Below are 17,186 nucleotides of genomic sequence, written 5' to 3' on the forward strand. Positions count from 1 at the left end.
TTCTATCAATAATCAATTCCTATGATAAAAGCTTCCGCCAACCGTCACCGCGAGTTCCACGAGACCTTTCACTTTTTTCTCAGTCATTATAATTACCGAACTCGACTGGCGAATGAAAAGCAGTTGGGAAAGCATACCAATTCAAGATAACCTATTAATGTGCCCACGACGTAAAATGTGTGGTAAAATTAACAGCTAAGTTCCAAGCCATCAGTGGTAAAGAAAAATAAGCAATTTTTGACGCAATTTTATATGTAGTCGTGGCCGAGTGGTTAAGGCGACAGACTTGAAATCTGTTGGGATATTCCCGCGCAGGTTCAAATCCTGCCGACTACGACTCTTGTTATTCCGAAAGATGTTTATATAACACGGAGAAATTGTTTGCCACCAGGTGGAATTTCGTTTCAAAATATACGACATAATTTTTTTTGCCTTTTTTAGAAAATACCAGTCAGAGTAGTTAAAATTAAATTTTTAATACTTGATGTGAAATCGTTCTGATTCGGTTACTGAACATGTAAATAAACATGGTGATTGGGCTAGAACGAAATTACCTCGTATCAAAGCGATCTCTATTCAGAAATTATTGCTCCTTCATAGGCTAATTTTCAACAGCAAAATGGGATGTTTTCCGCACGAATTAACGGAAGTCTCTTACAGCTTAGTTTTTCATGTAATATACCGGAATTTTTTAAATTACCAAAAGATAATGAAACATTTCCCCAGGTGTGGCTTGCTGGTCTAGTGGTATGATTCTCGCTTTGGGTGCGAGAGGTCACGGGTTCGATTCCCGTGCAAGCCCTGTTTGCACTCAAAACTTGAAATTTTTCCGCGATTGAGTTTCTTTCTTTCAAGAAAAAAGCAGTGTTGAACTCAAGTTGCAATCTCCCGATAAAACTTTTCACATGCCGTATCAATCCTATCAATATACATGCAAGGAGGAGATGTAGTATGCATAAATGTAGACGTTGTCAACATGTCAACAATGAAGACCTTGTCAATCATCATATACAAGTACTGAACATCAGCAAAATGAATTCGTTCGACTTTATTATATTGCGTATCACATTTTTTATAACTCAAGAATAATTTGTAAAGGCTCAAAAATAACACTGTAACATTTTCAACTACCATATCACGGAATGATTACCATTTTCATCGTCTACAGGATCTCATGCCCTTTCTGAAAGCTACTGAATTGATCCACCAAACTTTAAAACTAATATTTTGCCTTTTTAGGTTTAGCTTGGCAGGAATAACTCTTTTTCGCCGGTAATTCATTTTACCTTTTTGAGATGTGTTACGGGTCTGCCTTATTAGCTCAGTGGTTAGAGCACTGGTCTCGTAAACCAGGGGTCCGGAGTTCAACTCTCTGATAAGGCTTAATTTTTTTAACTGTGTATGTTGAGGGAGTAAAAGACTTAAATACGTTTTTTGAAACATTTGTTTACATTTCAATTTGCGCATGCATGTTTTTTGTGGGTGCCTCCTTAGCTCAGTGGTTAGAGCACTGGTCTAGTAAACCAGGGGTCCAGAGTTCGAATCTCTGACGAGGCTCTTCACATTTTCCACTTAAACTCAATAAGTATTTAATTTCTATAATAATTCATTGTGTTTTATTGCGTTCTATTGTTATCATCAACCAATAGCACCCCTCAAACTTTGTCATGGTAAATAATGAAACTTCTTTTGTAGGCTTATAGTTCAGCTACGCGGTAAAAATGTTTAGAACTGAATGAAGCCAATTCCGTCGTTCTAGATTCTAAGGTTAAAACCTAGATTGTTATCGTGTTTACAATAATCGTCTATTTTCTACCATTGCGTTTGCCTGGTCTGGGTAACTATAGTGATTTAAGATTCCTACAAGTCTTTTTTCACTCTAAGTAACTTGGCTTGTAATAAATATGACATGAAAAGATTTTTATATTTTTCCAAGCATGCTATATATTGTCTTTATTGTGAGCGATGAAATATGCGAAAAAGAACACTTCCCGTGTTCTGCACTTGGCTTGCTGGTCTAGTGATATGATTCTTGCTTTGGGTGCGAAAGGTCACGGGTTCGATTCCCGTGCAAGCCCTGTTCGCCCCTCACGCTTGAAAGAGAACAGCCCTTGACAACAATTTGCTGATGGTCTATAATTATGTTGTATTCTCTTCAGAAAAAAATGTGGTTCGTGTTCTCGTTCAAACATTAGATGCACTCTCTCAACTTAATGTAAGTATCAACCTCGTACAACTGAAAATTGTACGCTAGGATTTTGCATTTGATTTCCGTGTTATATGAAGATCTTTCGGAATAACAAGGGTCTTAGTCGGCAGGATTTGAACCTGCGCGGGAATATCTCAACAGATTTCAAGTCTGTCGCCTTAACCACTCGGCCACGACTACATAATTGCCTCATTAATCGCTTATTTTGCTTTACCACTGATAGCTTGGAACTTAGCTGTTGATTTTACAACATGCACATTTTACATCGTGGGCACATTAATAGGTTCTCTGGAATTGGTATGCCTTCCCAACTGCTTTTCATTCGCCAGCCGAGTTCGGTAATTATAATAAGACTGAGAAAAAAGTGAAAGGTCTCGTGGAACTCGCGGTGACGGTTGGCGGAAGCTTTATCATGGGAATTGATTATTGATAGAAATCAGGCAGTTCAAAGGGCGTGTAACAGATCCTGCATCAGTGATTGAGCATTCAGCAGCATATCCGAGATAGGAATTCAACTGCAATCAATGGCTATACTAATTCCGATTTCGAGCCTGAGTGGTTTTGGTCGTGGACGTTAAGTTTTATTTCAGTTATTCTTAAGGTATCATATATTACACGGTTTTTTATTTCAAACAAGACGCCTGTGCCAGTCTTTATATAGAGCTTCTGAACATAAACAATACCGTTCATAATCATATTCGCATTTAGATGCCTTGCGAACCTATAAATGTTCGATCGCGAAATTCAGAAGCACATCGTACTTTAAAAAGCATAGAAGTTCAATTGTTCAAACATGTAAATAAACCGCATGATATACATTCGCTTTGTCTTACACTTTGCCTTTGGAATTCGCGCTTATATAGTTACATTAAATCTTTAATCCTGTGCAAACTACGACGTGTCAACGCCAGCCTCGTACCCAGGCGCTTTAATAGTAAAAATAATGTTGCGTTCAGTTATTGTATTGAGGTCAGCTGAAAAAAACGCGAGCGCGCGAGGATGCTTGGGGTGGTTTTGCCAGCACCCTGCTCGCTTGCTTTTTTTCTGCTGACCTCTATATAAGACCTGAATGCAACGTTATATATTTTACTAATAAAGCGCCTGGGTACGAGGCTGCCCATACACGACCACATCGTCTTGTAAACGGCAAAATAGCAGCGAATTTTAAAATACGACCAGAATCAACATGTATTGAATATTCTTACCCCAATTCAATCTAAACTTAGTCGAAAAGCATGAAAAGAACGGTTTATTTGTTGCTCATGGAGGAATTACGTATCATGCGAGCGAAATCGAATCTCAGACTTGCGACGACGAAAAATAAAAAAAAAACAACAAAACAAAACCGGGGCGAATTTTCAACTCCGTCGCTGACGCCGGAGTAATAGAATTATATAAGATGAGCCTACACAAGAAGTTTCATTATTTACCATGCCCAAGTTTAAGGGTTAGGTAGTTACCTATATGAACAAGCTTTGCTATTGGTTGAGAAACATACAGTGTGTCCCAAAAAGAACGAAAACTATTGAAATCACTCATTGTTAAAATTTGAATGCCGTTTCACGAATTTCAGCCCGTGGGGATTTAATTCAACTTATAAAATGCTAAATGCTTGTGTTGCTAGAGAAAGGGGACATGTCGAAGGTCATGGTCTGTTAAGAAGGAACAATAAGTATTTAGTTTTCTCTACATTTAGGCTAGTCATTTTTAAAAAAAAATAAAATAAAAAAAGAAACTCATTAGGCGTAACGCAGCAAATTTTAGAACTGATAGAATCTATACAATTTAAAGTTAATTATGAATTAATTTAGTAGCTTGTAATTGTATTCAAATTAGGTCTATAAAACAGTTTGTGAATAATATATTCGGGGTAGTCTTTTGGTTAAGTCGTCGAATAAACAATATTTTAAAAAGTTTGACGTTGTACTTTTGTTCAAGCGAACAAAATTGGTAGCAGGAAATGGTTTCTTTAAGTTAAAGAAAAAGTTTAGATTACGATGTTAAAGACAGCAGAAGATGATAATGGTTCGGAATCCGTCTCAATGTCATCAACCGGAGAAGAGCAAACAGCCGTAGTCGGAGGCGAAGCAGAACGTTTGAAAAAACAAAAGCGAACAAACAAGACCCAATTGACAAATTTATAAACACGTCTTGTTCGCTTAATGGCAGATGACGCCGATCAAGAATCCTTGTTAGGCGGTTTAGAGAAGTGTGTTGACAAAAAGTTTGAAACGTTGGAGGTAATCGAAAGTTTAATATCAAGTATCAAAAAGCCGGTGACGAGGGAAATGTTATCAAGACTCAGGTCGAACTCGATGCCGTAATGATCGGGATGTGGCCACCGTTAAAGCCTTCTTAGCTACGACGTTTAGAAGAGCAACAACAGTAGAATTATTGGATAGAGAAAAGCGAGATGAGATCAGATCATCAGAATTTCGAAACGAGAAAAGACGGAAAAATCAAGCCGACGTTGTAGAATCCTGCCCAGATCAGACGCGTGCAAGAGCACTAGATGAAAGTCTCATGCAAGAATATAGCAGTTAAGATACGATGATAACCTTAATCAAATATTTTCGAAAAGAGACGAACACTTCCCTATATCTGATCGGCTTCCAGGTGGTGATACCAGAACCATAACGAGTACAGAATCGTATGGTGTAACTGATCGTAAAATGGAGCGTGTGAAAATACCGAAATTTTGTGGGGACAAAACCAAGTTTGAATATTTCTGGGCGGCATTTTCAACCATAGTCGACGATTCTGACGAGCCTTCAAAATATAAGATGATCCGATTGAAATCGTGTCTCGAAGGCAAAGCTGAGGAAGCGATAGCCAGATTGGGGTTTTCAGACGAAGCGTACGAGGAAGCAAAAAGGACATTAAGGAGGAAATTTGGTGGTGACAGACGACAGATACAAAATTACTTAGATGAGTTGCGAAATATGCCACCCTATCAGCAGAAAGGATACATTCGCAGAGTAGAAATATCAGAAGAAATAATATCAGAAGGAAAGGTGTGGTACCTTTTTCACTTCCCAGTGATCCGACCCGACAAGGCAACGACGAAAACACGGATTGTCTTTGATGCAAGTGCTAAATATCGAGGAACTTTGTTAAACGATCAAATCTTGCCTGGTCCTAAGTTACAGAATGACTTATTTGACGTTCTCATGCGCTTTCGTCGGTATCCTGTCGCTTTGGTGTCCGACATCAAAGAAATGTATTTACAAATCCGTATTCCTCCGGAGAATCGCTCTTTTTTTCGCTTTCTTTGGAGGAATTTAGAGACACAAAGAAAACCCGAGGTATATGAATTTGAAAGGACAGTTTTTAGAGACGCATCTGCTCCGTTCAGAGCCCAATTCGTATCTCAAGAGAATGCTGAAATCCACAAAAAGAAGTTTCCACTTGCTGCCGAGACAGTGAAAAAATCTACCTATATGGATGGCTCATTGGACTCTGTCAAGACTGAGGAAACTGCTATTGAGTTGTATCGACAGCTTATTGATCTGTGCGGAAGAGCCGGAATGCAACCGCGAAAGTGGCAATCTAATTCACCAGCTGTGCTCGAAATTATTCCAAAAGAGCATCGTGCCGTTGAGGTCGATTTGGAACGGCATAATCTCCCTTCAACTAAAACCTTGGGCGTGTTGTGGTTGGCGTCGTCCGATGTTTTCTCCTTCCGAATGTCAAATCGACCAATGACTCCACTTACAAAAAGGACGATCCTAAGTAAAGTGGCGACGATCTTTGATCCCTTGGGATTTCTTTCTCCCTTCATCGTTCGAGTGAAAATTATTCTCCAAGAGTTGTGGTCTAAGAGATTGAGCTGGGATGATGCCATTGATGCAGACGTCTACAGCAGAATCACAGCCTGGTTCGCCGAACTCGAATTCCTCCAAACGATCACTGTACCTCGAAGTCTTCAAGATTCACTTCATGCAAAGTCAGTGATGATCCTTACCTTCGTTGGCGCGTCGAATGATGCCTATGGAGCCGTCAGTTACTTTAGAATTGCTTACAGTGAAAAATCCGAAAGTGTAAAAGTCACTATTATAGCTTCGAAGACACGAGTATCTCCTCTCACACCAATCAGTATTCCTCGGTTGGAGTTACTGGCCGCGGTTCTTGGGCTTCGCTTGACTATACCATAACACGTTCACTTGGTATGCCCTTATCGGAAGCACGATTTTGTTCTCTATTGGATACCAGGTAAAGGAAGACAGTTTCGATCTTTTGTGGCTAACAGAATTGGCGAGATTCAGAGTCAAAAAAATCCTGAGCAGTGGCAGTACGTTCATACCAAAGATAATCCAGCCGATTTGTGTTCTCGAGGTGTAAAAGTGCAAGAATTAAAAGAAAGCGAGTTATGGTGGCAAGGCCCAACGTTTCTGAAATTGAATGAGCAAGAATGGCCTAGGAAGATAATTAAAGAAGGCAACGAACTTGTAGCTGAGAAAAAGACGACTTGCGTCTCATTGCAAACGACAGGAGTTCCCAATTTTCGTTCAATTGGAGCAGCATGGAAACTTGACCCTACAAACTGCCTAATTGGAAGCGGTTGAGTCACCTGGCCTGGTCACTAGCCTGGGTGTTGCGATTTGTGAACAACATTCGAAGTGACCCTGAAATACGGCAAACGGGACCACTCACCCCAGAAGAAGTAGAAGAAGCTGAACGAGATATTATCCGTGATGCACAAAGGAAAGAATTTAACGAAGAATATGCCATTATCCGAAACAACAAACAACTTCCAACGAAGAATCGGTTATCCAAGTTGACGCCTAAACTTAGATGATGACGGGCTGCTAAGATGTGATGGTCGTTTATGTTACGCAGAATTCCTTCCGTACGACAATCGATTTCCTATTATTCTTCCGAAAAAGTTGGGTAACGAAGTTAATCGTAAAACATTATCATGAGCTTGGTAAGCATATTACAGGAACTAATCATACATTAGCAAACTTGTACACAAAATTTTGGATCATTGCCGCTCGAGAAGTAATCCGTGATTGAGAAAACGAATGTAGCGAGTGTAAGCGACGACGAACAAAAGCGGCCAGTCAAGTGATGGCACCATTGCCGAAAGCGAGATTTTTCCCGCCATTCCAAGCGTTTAGTCGCGTTTCAATTGATTACAGGGGTCCTTTCATTACAGTCCAAGGGCGAGGAAGAAGACGAAAAAAAAAGTTAGTTGTGTCTCTTTACGTGTTTGTTGAGCCGTGCAGTCCATCTTGAAATGGCTTTTGGTTTGGACACAGATAGCTTTTTGAAGTGTTTAACCAGAATGGCTAGTCGTCGAGTTACCCATGTGAAATTATCAGTGATCGTGGTACAAACTTTGTCGGCGCAGAGCAAGAATTACGGCAGTTAGTCGATCAATTGGAGAAGGTGAAAATTCAGGAGAAGACCCTCGACAAAGGGATTAAGTGGCAATTTAACCCACCATTGGCCCTTATTTTGGAGGTGTACACGAAATCATGATTAAAGCAGCAAAAAAGGCTATTTACCAAATTCTTGGGAACGCTGATGTGAATGATGAAGAGCTGATGACCGCCTTTGCAGGAGCCGAATCACTGATGCATTCCCGGACGTATCAGACTTCGAATCCGAAAGATAATAGGCCTCTTACCCCTAACCATTTTATCCATAGTCGGTCTGGAGGTAAAAGTGCACTGAAAAGTGTTGCCACGACAGTGTATGATGTAAGACAAAGATGGAGACAAGTACAAGAGTTAATCACCCACTTTTGGAAAAGATGGATGCGCGAATGGTTACCCATCACCCATGCTCAATGCACGACCGAAATGGAAAACTAAGAACCGTGACTTTGAAATCGGAGATGTTGTATTAGCTATATCTCCCGATCAGCCACGCGGACATTGGCCATTGGGTCGAGTTATTGAGCTGTTCCCTGGACAAGATGGTCATGTAAGAGTGGCAAAAGTTCAAGTTGGAAACGGAACTTTGGTTAGACCAGTCGTGAAATTAGCACCGTTAGAGATTAAGAAATTAGAAACGTAGAGACAAAAAGTTGACAGCCTTTAGCCTGTCAAGGAGGGGAGAATGTTAAGAAGGAACAATAAGTATTTAGTTTTCTTCTACATTTAGGCTAGTCATTTTTAAATAAAAAAAAAATAAAAAAAAGAAACTCATTAGGCGTAACGCAGCAAATTTTAGGACTTATAGAATCTATACAACTTACAAGTTAATTATGAATTAATTTAGTAGCTTGTATTCAAATTAGGTCTATAAAACAGTTTGTGAATAATATATTCGGGGTAGTCTTTTGGTTAAGTCGTCGAATAAACAATATTTTAAAAAGTTCTGACGTTGTACTTTTGTTCAAGCGAAGATGGTCCTTGAGATGCACATTAATTTAAATAATGTTATCCATATTTGTAAATTGTAAATATTGTTAGTAAATATCTTTTTTGCGAACAAGCAAATTTTACTGCATCACATGCATGCATAAAAATGAGTATGCCAGCAACCCTACACACTTAGCTTCTCGCCTATTGGCCTACACGCCCATTGGCCTACTGGCCTACACGCCTACTGGCCTACTGGCCTACACGCCTACTGGCCTACACGCCTACTGGCCTACACGCCTACTGGCCTACACGCCTACTGGCCTACTCGCCTACTGGCCTACTCCCCTACTGGCCTACACGCCTACTGGCCTACACGCCTACTGGCCTACACGCCTACTGGCCTACACGCCTACTGGCCTACACGCCTACTGGCCTACTCGCCTACTGGCCTACACGCCTACTGGCCTACACGCCTACTGGCCTACACGCCTACTGGCCTACACGCCTCCTGGCCTATTCGCCTACTGGCCTACACGCCTACTGGCCTACACGCCTACTGGCCTACACGCCTACTGGCCTACTCGCCTACTGGCCTACTCCCCTACTGGCCTACACGCCTACTGGCCTACACGCCTACTGGCCTACACGCCTACTGGCCTACTCCCCTACTGGCCTACACGCCTACTGGCCTACTCGCCTACTGGCCTACTCCCCTACTGGCCTACACGCCTACTGGCCTACACGCCTACTGGCCTACACGCCTACTGGCCTACACGCCTACTGGCCTACTCGCCTACTGGCCTACTCCCCTACTGGCCTACACGCCTACTGGCCTACTCGCCTACTGGCCTACTCCCCTACTGGCCTACACGCCTACTGGCCTACACGCCTACTGGCCTACACGCCTACTGGCCTACACGCCTACTGGCCTACACGCCTACTGGCCTACTCGCCTACTGGCCTACTCCCTACTGGCCTACACGCCTACTGGCCTACACGCCTACTGGCCTACACGCCTACTGGCCTACACGCCTACTGGCCTACACGCCTACTGGCCTACTCGCCTACTGGCCTACACGCCTACTGGCCTACACGCCTACTGGCCTACACGCCTACTGGCCTACACGCCTCCTGGCCTACTCGCCTACTGGCCTACACGCCTACTGGCCTACACGCCTACTGGCCTACACGCCTACTGGCCTACACGCCTACTGGCCTACACGCCTACTGGCCTACACGCCTACTGGCCTACACGCCTACTGGCCTACTCCCCTACTGGCCTACACGCCTACTGGCCTACTCGCCTACTGGCCTACTCCCCTACTGGCCTACACGCCTACTGGCCTACACGCCTACTGGCCTACACGCCTACTGGCCTACACGCCTACTGGCCTACACAGCTAAAAACATAACACTTCATCAAAGACCATTTTATTTTATTTTTTCCTCTTCATTATTGTCGTTACTTCACATCAAACTGTATAAAAATCCAATAGCTAGCAAATATTAACCATGTGCGTGCGACGTCGACCACGAAAAGCGGCGTCCAATACATTTACTCTTAAATTACAATGCATTCAAATAATTCAATTAAATAAATATCTCCTTGAAACCACACACAAAACCCAAAAAATAACATTACTGAAAAAACACAGTAAAAAGATATATGATCGACACACATAATAAGTAAATTTTTCAATTTAATTTTCAAACAGATTTTCGTCTACGAAGCCTTTGTCAATAAGAGATCTTTTCATCCCTTCACTCACACTCCCATGCAAAGGTTGACTGAAACGACTTCGATATTCTTCGCAACCAAAGAGGTCGTTACCATCAGGAATACATTCTGGGCTTCTCTTTATAAAAAACATTGTTTGCGAAGCAGATCATGCAGTGCGTAGACAAACAACCTTACCCTACCCACTTCCTTCAAGACTTTCCACCGCCTCTTGAAACTCTGATGGCGCCGTTGTTCTCAGTCTTCGGCTCGTAGCTTGTTTGAAACCTCTTAGGGTGACAACTGGTCCTGCAACTCGTAGTATAGCCATCTTTCGCTCCAACACCGTCGGCTGTCTTTGTTCTTTTTCCACGTGACTACCAAAGACCGAATTAACAAACTATGAGAAAATGTGAACAAAACTATTATGTATGCAACTACGAAAACTATTACGTAACTGTTAACTATCTTTGATTCATGTCAACGTTATTATCCTAACCCTAACCCTACTCCCTAACCCTAACCCTAACCCTAACCCTAATTAGTTAGATGTGTGGTAATGAGATGACCTATATCTCATTTTAAACGAAATTAAACTAAAAAAAAGCTCATCAAACATTTAACAAAGCTATTTTACAAGGGCCGGTTGTATGAAAGCCGAATAGCGATATCCACCGGATAGTGATTTTTCAACCCTTCTAAAAATGTTAGAAAAGCGATAGAATTCAGCTTTGGAAACAACAATTATTAAAGAGGATCATCCATTTAGAAATACCAAGATTTAAACAATGTTATTGCAAACATCGGGCGATTTTAACGCGATTGAAAAAATCACTATCCGGTGGATAGACGCTATCCGGCTTTCATAAAACCGGCCCCAGGTGTTATGGTAAACTGAACAAAGCATGCATGTAGACGCGTAGGCTTGTAGGCAGCGTTCTTGATACTTAACCTTGCTGGGTATTCTATAGTTGTGCAAAAATCTTTTCATGTCATATTTATTACAAGCCAAGTTACTCTGAGTGAAAAAAGACTTGTAGGAATCTTAAATCACTATAGTTACCCAGACCAGACAAACGCAATGGTAGAAAATAGACGATTATTGTAAACACGATAACAATCTAGGTTTTAACCCTCGAATCTAGAACGACGGAATTGGCTTCATTCAGTTCTAAACATTTTTACCGCGTAGCTGAACTATGAGCCTACACAAGAAGTTTCATTATTTACCATGACAAAGTTTGAGGGGTGCTATTGGTTGATGATAACAATAGAACGCAATAAAACACAATGAATTATTATAGAAATTAAATACTTATTGAGTTTAAGTGGAAAATGTGAAGAGCCTCGTCAGAGATTCGAACTCTGGACCCCTGGTTTACTAGACCAGTGCTCTAACCACTGAGCTGAGGAGGCACCCACAAAAAACAAGCATGCGCAAATTGAAATGTAAACAAATGTTTCAAAAAACGTATTTAAGTCTTTTACTCACCCTCAACATACACAGTTAAAAAAATTAAGCCTTATCAGATAGTTGAACTCCGGACCCCTGGTTTACGAGACCAGTGCTCTAACCACTGAGCTAATAAGGCAAACCCGCAACACATTTCAAAAAGGTAAAATGAATTACTGGCGAAAAAGAGTTATTCCTGCCAAGCTAAACCTCAAAAGGGAAAATATTAGTTTTAAAGTTTGGTAGATCAATTCAGTAGATTTCAGAAAGGGCATGAGATTATCCTGTAGACGATGGTAATGGTAATCATACCGTGATATGGTAGTTGAAAATGTTACAGTGTTATTTTTGAGCCTTTACAAATTATTCTTGAGTTATAAAAAATGTGATACGCAATATAAAAAAGTCGCACGAATTCATTTTCCTGATGTTCAGTACTTGTATATGATGATTGACAAGGTCTTCCCACATTGTTGACATGTTTACAACGTCTACATTTATGCATACTACATCTCCTCTTTGCATGTATATTGATAGGATTGATACTGCATGTGAAAAGTTATATCGGGAGATTGCAACTTGAGTTCAACACTGCTTTTTTCTTGAAAGAAAGAAACTCAATCGCCGAAAAATTTCAAGTTTTGAGGGCAAACAGGGCTTGCACGGGAATCGAACCCGTGACCTCTCGCACCCAAAGCGAGAATCATACCACTAGACCAGCAAGCCACACCAGGAGAAATATTTCATTATCTTTCAGTAATTTAAAAAAATTCCCGTATATTACATGAAAAACTAAGGTTTAAGACACTTCCGTTAATTCGTGCGGAATTCATCCCATTTTGCTGTTGAAAATTAGCCTATGAAGGACAAAATTTCTGAATAGAGATCGCTTTGACAAGAGGTAATTTCGTTCTAGTCCAATCACCATGTTTATTTACATTTTTAGTAACCGAATCAGAATGCATAAATTTGAGCAGTTGCGTTAAAAGGGTATAATATTAACACTTTCACATCAAGCATTAAAAATTTTAACTACTCTGACTGGTATTTTCTAAAAAATGCGAAAAAAATTATGTCGTATATTTTGAAACGAAATTCCACCTGGTGGCAAACAATTTCTCCGTGTTATATGAACATCTTTCGGAATAACAAGAGACGTAGTCGGCAGGATTTGAACATGCGCGGGAATTTCCCAACAGATTTCTAGTCTGTCGCCTTATAGGGTCTCGTGGAACTCGCGGTGACGGTTGGCGGAAGCTTTTATCATAGGAATTGATTATTGATAGAAATCAGGCAGTTCACAGGGCGTGTAAACAGATCATGCATCAGTGATTGAGCATTCGAATTCAGTAGCATATCCGAGATCGCAATTCAACTGCAATCAATGGCTACTTATTCCGATTTCGAGCATGAGCGGTTTTGGTCATGTCGTTAAGTTTTTATTTCAGTTATTCTCTAAAGTATTATATATTACACGCTTTTTTATTTCAAATTAGAATTTATATAAGATGAGCCTACACAAGAAGTTTCAAAATTTACCATGCCCAAGTTTAAGGGTTAGATAGTTCCCAATATAAACAAGCTTTGCTATTGGTTGATGATAACAATAGAAGACAATGAAACACAATGAAATTTTATAGGAATTAAATACTTATTGAGTTTAGGTGGAAAATGTGAAGAGCCTCGTAAGAGATTCGAACTCTGGACCCCTGGTTTACAAGACCAGTGCTCTAACCACTGGGCTAAAGAGGCACCCGTGAAAAACATTCGTGGACACTGTTTATATAATTGCATTGATGCAAAATTCTAGCGCACAATCAGTTTTTGTACGAGGTTGATACTTACTATAAGTTGAGAGAGTGCATCTAATGTGTGAACGAGAACACGTACCACATTTTTTTCTGAAGAAAATACAACGTAATTATAGACCATCAGCAAGTTAATTGTTGTGAAAGGCTGTTCCCTTTCAAGCGTGAGGGGCGAACAGGGCTTGCACGGGAATCGAACCCGTGACCTCTCGCACCCTAAGCGAGAATCATACCACTAGACCAGCAAGCCAAGTGCAGGACACGGGAAGTGTTCTTTTTCGCATATTTCATCGCTCACATTCGCTTCACATTCGCTCACATCGCTCACACACACGCTTAACATTCAGTTAGTTTCTGAAGGAAAAGTGAGGCGGATCCTTTAATGTAACCCGGTGTACAAAGATCTTTTTGTCAATAGTTAGTGTTCAGTTGTATAAGTAAAAAATAAACGGACAGATCACGGATATATTTTTCGGCAGTTGAAATGAGCTTAAATAAAATATATTCGTCTTCTTGTTTTTGCAAAGCTAGCTCATTAAGTCCCTCATGTGTAAAGTTCGAAACGACCTTGTCTGGGTACGAAACGACCATGTCTGGGTACGAAACGACCATGTCTGGGTACGAAACGACCAGGCCTGGGTACGAAACGGCAGAAGTACGAAATGACAAGAGTACGAAACGACCATAAACCAAATTAATACACGGATTAACGCTTGTAACAAAATAATTAGGTAGAACAATTTTACAAATATTCTAAACATATTGTCCGGGCACTACACTGTTTTCTTATTTAGATCGTTTGAATTTGTCTTCCGTAAGTAAGAGTTTGCGTTGATAAGCCCGCACTTGTTCGGGTTAGGACGCCCAGTCATGCAGCAATCGGGCCATCGGGCCTAATAGTGCCATATAAGGCCATATAGGGCCCAAACGGGCCTAATAAAATACCTGACCCACGAAAAAATGAGCCAATTATTATTAGGAATTTGTTGAGCAATCATCTAAATATGGGTCGCACGCGTAGGAACTGCCCTGTGTTTGGCTGTGGTAGTACAAATTTAGCAAGGTTAGCAAATCATCTCGACCAAGTACACGGTATGGACACAGAGGAACGCAAGAAATGGTTAAAGTGGAGTAAGATAGGAATATGTGTATCTCGACAGAGTAAAGAACCAAAGGAATTCAATATGGTGGAGTGTCTGGAAAATTTATTAGAGCGCCAAGAAGAGATGGAGAGAAACTTTAATGTTTACTTAAGCACTGCAAAATTAAAGCATGTGCAGCCTAGTCGTAAACGAAGAACCTCTAACTCGGGGGAAACGAGGAAAGTACATAAGGAATGGTTAACATTTTAGTTTGTGTGCATGCACTGGACTACGAAATTAAAGTACCGCGTAGATGTTTAATGGAATATTTGTCCATATTCGCGGGTTGGGACGCCCAGTCAGCAATCGGGCCATCGGGCGTAATAGTGCCATATAAGGCCATATAGGGCCCAAACGGGCCTATGAGCACATGCTCATAACTGCTCATGAGCAGTTGCTCATCTGTTCATAAAACTGCATTGCTGCTCGATAACAAGGCATTTCCACACTGCTAGTGCTAAGGGGATGAGCTGCCAATTTTGCGGAAGATACTTCAGCCGCAGTTACAATCAGCGCAGACACGAACGGGAGTATTGTCCACTACGAGAGCAAGAAAGAAACATGTCTCAAACAGACTATGACAGCGAAGGTGGAGATTTCCAAGAGGATGTCTCGACCACTTCCAGTCAGCAGTCTGAAAGTTCGGCGACGACGACTGACTCAGAATCTGAAGAAAAAATGGACCCATGGATGCCGCTTATAGAAGAAGCAATGCAAAGAAGTAATAGAGCTTTCGAAGAAATGCAAGAAAGCCTTGTAAACAGTGGTTTTGATGAGCACTCTGCCAAAGGGAAAGCTTTCTCGAACATCATGCCTAACCTTCAGAAAGAATTAGAAAATATTTATATGGAGCGCCTTTTGTGGATGAGACAACTAAAGAAAGACCCGATACATAAGAAAATAATGAACACAAAATATGCATTTGTTGAAAACGATGATTTTGATCCAGAAGAAGCAATAGAAGCTGCTATTGATAAGAGAAAGTTTCTTATCAAAAGACTTTTGAACGAATACAAGTTTGAAGATGAATAGTAAAATAAAGAAAACGATTTAAAAGGTTTACTAATAGAGCGTTTGTTGAAGAATCCATGGAAAACGAACAAAAAGGAATACGAAATGAGATTTTGATGTATTACAATTTATTGCTGTAATTAATCGTTAGATGAATAAATGTTAAAAATGCAAATCTATATCTGTTTTAATACAACTATTTCCGGCGTTTAACCCCCACACAGCAGTTTACCCCGTGCTGACACTTCGGTTTCGGGAGCTCTAATCTGTCACCCTATTGCCAAACGTTACACGGATTTTTACGATCGCAGCAAACAAAGAACGGTCTCCCAAAGTTACGTTTACTTAGATCCTTCACAACTTTCATCTTCGTCGGTCTTTGGTGTGTGTCACACAGCGGATGAATCGCGCCATTCGCCCTCCGCATCATCATAGCCGTATCATAGAGCGAATGAACTTGTTCAGGGCAAAATAATTCACAACATTTAGGTATTTGATTGAACTTCCTACATTAGAGCAGGGTAAAGTATGAGCATCCACGCCATCAGACATATTTGGGAAAGCGCTAATAGTTTTTGATAGTATGCCAGTATTTGCCCCTGGGATGTCATCAGGGGTCTCAATTTGAATTGGATTTAAACAACTTGCAATTTGTTGTGTATTCAAGGTCATTGTTGATACCGAAGATGTTTGATCAGGCATGACATTTTCTTTGTTTTCCAATAAGCCCGTCCTCAGCTTATTTTCACGCTCTAAGGAGAAAAGCTTCTCATAGAGTGAAGCTAAATCCGATTCAAGTTGAATTCTTTTATCTTTTTCTTCAGTCAATTCTCGACTTAAACGACATATCTCTTGCTGGTATTCATTAAACGAAAGACAGACTTTCTTTGTGCTTTCCAAACTTTGTAGAGCATCAGTCCTTGATTGTAAAATCTCCATTTGTAGCCTGATATCTCTGAGTTCATCTAAAACGAGTTCACACGAACAACCACCACAACAAGGATTATTCGTGGGACGAATAGGTGTCGCTTGCTCAGACGACTCCAATGTCGAACAACCCCCAAACAAGGAAGGTTTAGGTACATTTATAACTTCAGAAATACGGCTTTTAATGGCGTCAGCTGCTTTCCCTTCGAAGGAAATCGTTTGACTTTTACTGTACTAGGTTAATAATAAATTACCGTTTAAAAAGCATGTCCAACTACCGCCGCCAGGTGACTTCCATACAATATCCTTTGCATTGACGTCTTTAAATTCACTCGCAATTAACGTCTTTAGTTGCGTAAGGGTTCCTCCCCAAATTAGTTTGTTCTTCTTCGTAGCAAATAAATCATATTCGACAGAATTGCTAGATTCTTTATCGATTATATTATGAATTGACATTATTGAGTCTTTCTACAGCCACTTGAGAACAAATTTAGAGTACAAATCTTTCTATCACTTTAAAAAAATCACGGAGCTCTGAAATCACGTCTGCACTCGGTCGAATGCAATCAAACGTGACATGTATCATGATACGGTAGCCATATTGT

At 40.7% G+C, this 17,186-nt stretch overlaps 10 non-coding genes across 10 annotated transcripts; 5 read left to right on the forward strand and 5 right to left on the reverse strand.

The window, feature by feature from the left end:
- Positions 1 to 254: 254 nt before the first annotated feature.
- Positions 255 to 336, forward strand: Trnas-uga. Its single transcript has one exon. It is a non-coding gene; the product is annotated as a tRNA-Ser (tRNA).
- Positions 337 to 730: 394 nt separating this feature from the next.
- Positions 731 to 802, forward strand: Trnap-ugg. Its single transcript has one exon. It is a non-coding gene; the product is annotated as a tRNA-Pro (tRNA).
- Positions 803 to 1,310: 508 nt separating this feature from the next.
- Trnat-cgu lies at positions 1,311 to 1,383 on the forward strand. Its single transcript has one exon. It is a non-coding gene; the product is annotated as a tRNA-Thr (tRNA).
- Positions 1,384 to 1,484: 101 nt separating this feature from the next.
- Trnat-agu lies at positions 1,485 to 1,557 on the forward strand. The gene has a single exon. It is a non-coding gene; the product is annotated as a tRNA-Thr (tRNA).
- Positions 1,558 to 2,006: 449 nt separating this feature from the next.
- Positions 2,007 to 2,078, forward strand: Trnap-ugg. The gene has a single exon. It is a non-coding gene; the product is annotated as a tRNA-Pro (tRNA).
- A 229-nt stretch (positions 2,079 to 2,307) lies between these two features.
- Positions 2,308 to 2,389, reverse strand: Trnas-uga. The gene has a single exon. It is a non-coding gene; the product is annotated as a tRNA-Ser (tRNA).
- Positions 2,390 to 11,759: 9,370 nt separating this feature from the next.
- Trnat-cgu lies at positions 11,760 to 11,832 on the reverse strand. The gene has a single exon. It is a non-coding gene; the product is annotated as a tRNA-Thr (tRNA).
- Positions 11,833 to 12,347: 515 nt separating this feature from the next.
- Positions 12,348 to 12,419, reverse strand: Trnap-ugg. The gene has a single exon. It is a non-coding gene; the product is annotated as a tRNA-Pro (tRNA).
- A 953-nt stretch (positions 12,420 to 13,372) lies between these two features.
- Trnat-ugu lies at positions 13,373 to 13,445 on the reverse strand. Its single transcript has one exon. It is a non-coding gene; the product is annotated as a tRNA-Thr (tRNA).
- Positions 13,446 to 13,679: 234 nt separating this feature from the next.
- Trnap-agg lies at positions 13,680 to 13,751 on the reverse strand. Its single transcript has one exon. It is a non-coding gene; the product is annotated as a tRNA-Pro (tRNA).
- Positions 13,752 to 17,186: the final 3,435 nt, after the last annotated feature.

Source organism: Dendronephthya gigantea, unplaced genomic scaffold, assembly GCF_004324835.1.
Source record: "Dendronephthya gigantea isolate DGI-Jeju-01 unplaced genomic scaffold, DenGig_1.0 000131F, whole genome shotgun sequence".
Taxonomy (NCBI): Eukaryota; Metazoa; Cnidaria; class Anthozoa; order Malacalcyonacea; family Nephtheidae; genus Dendronephthya; species Dendronephthya gigantea.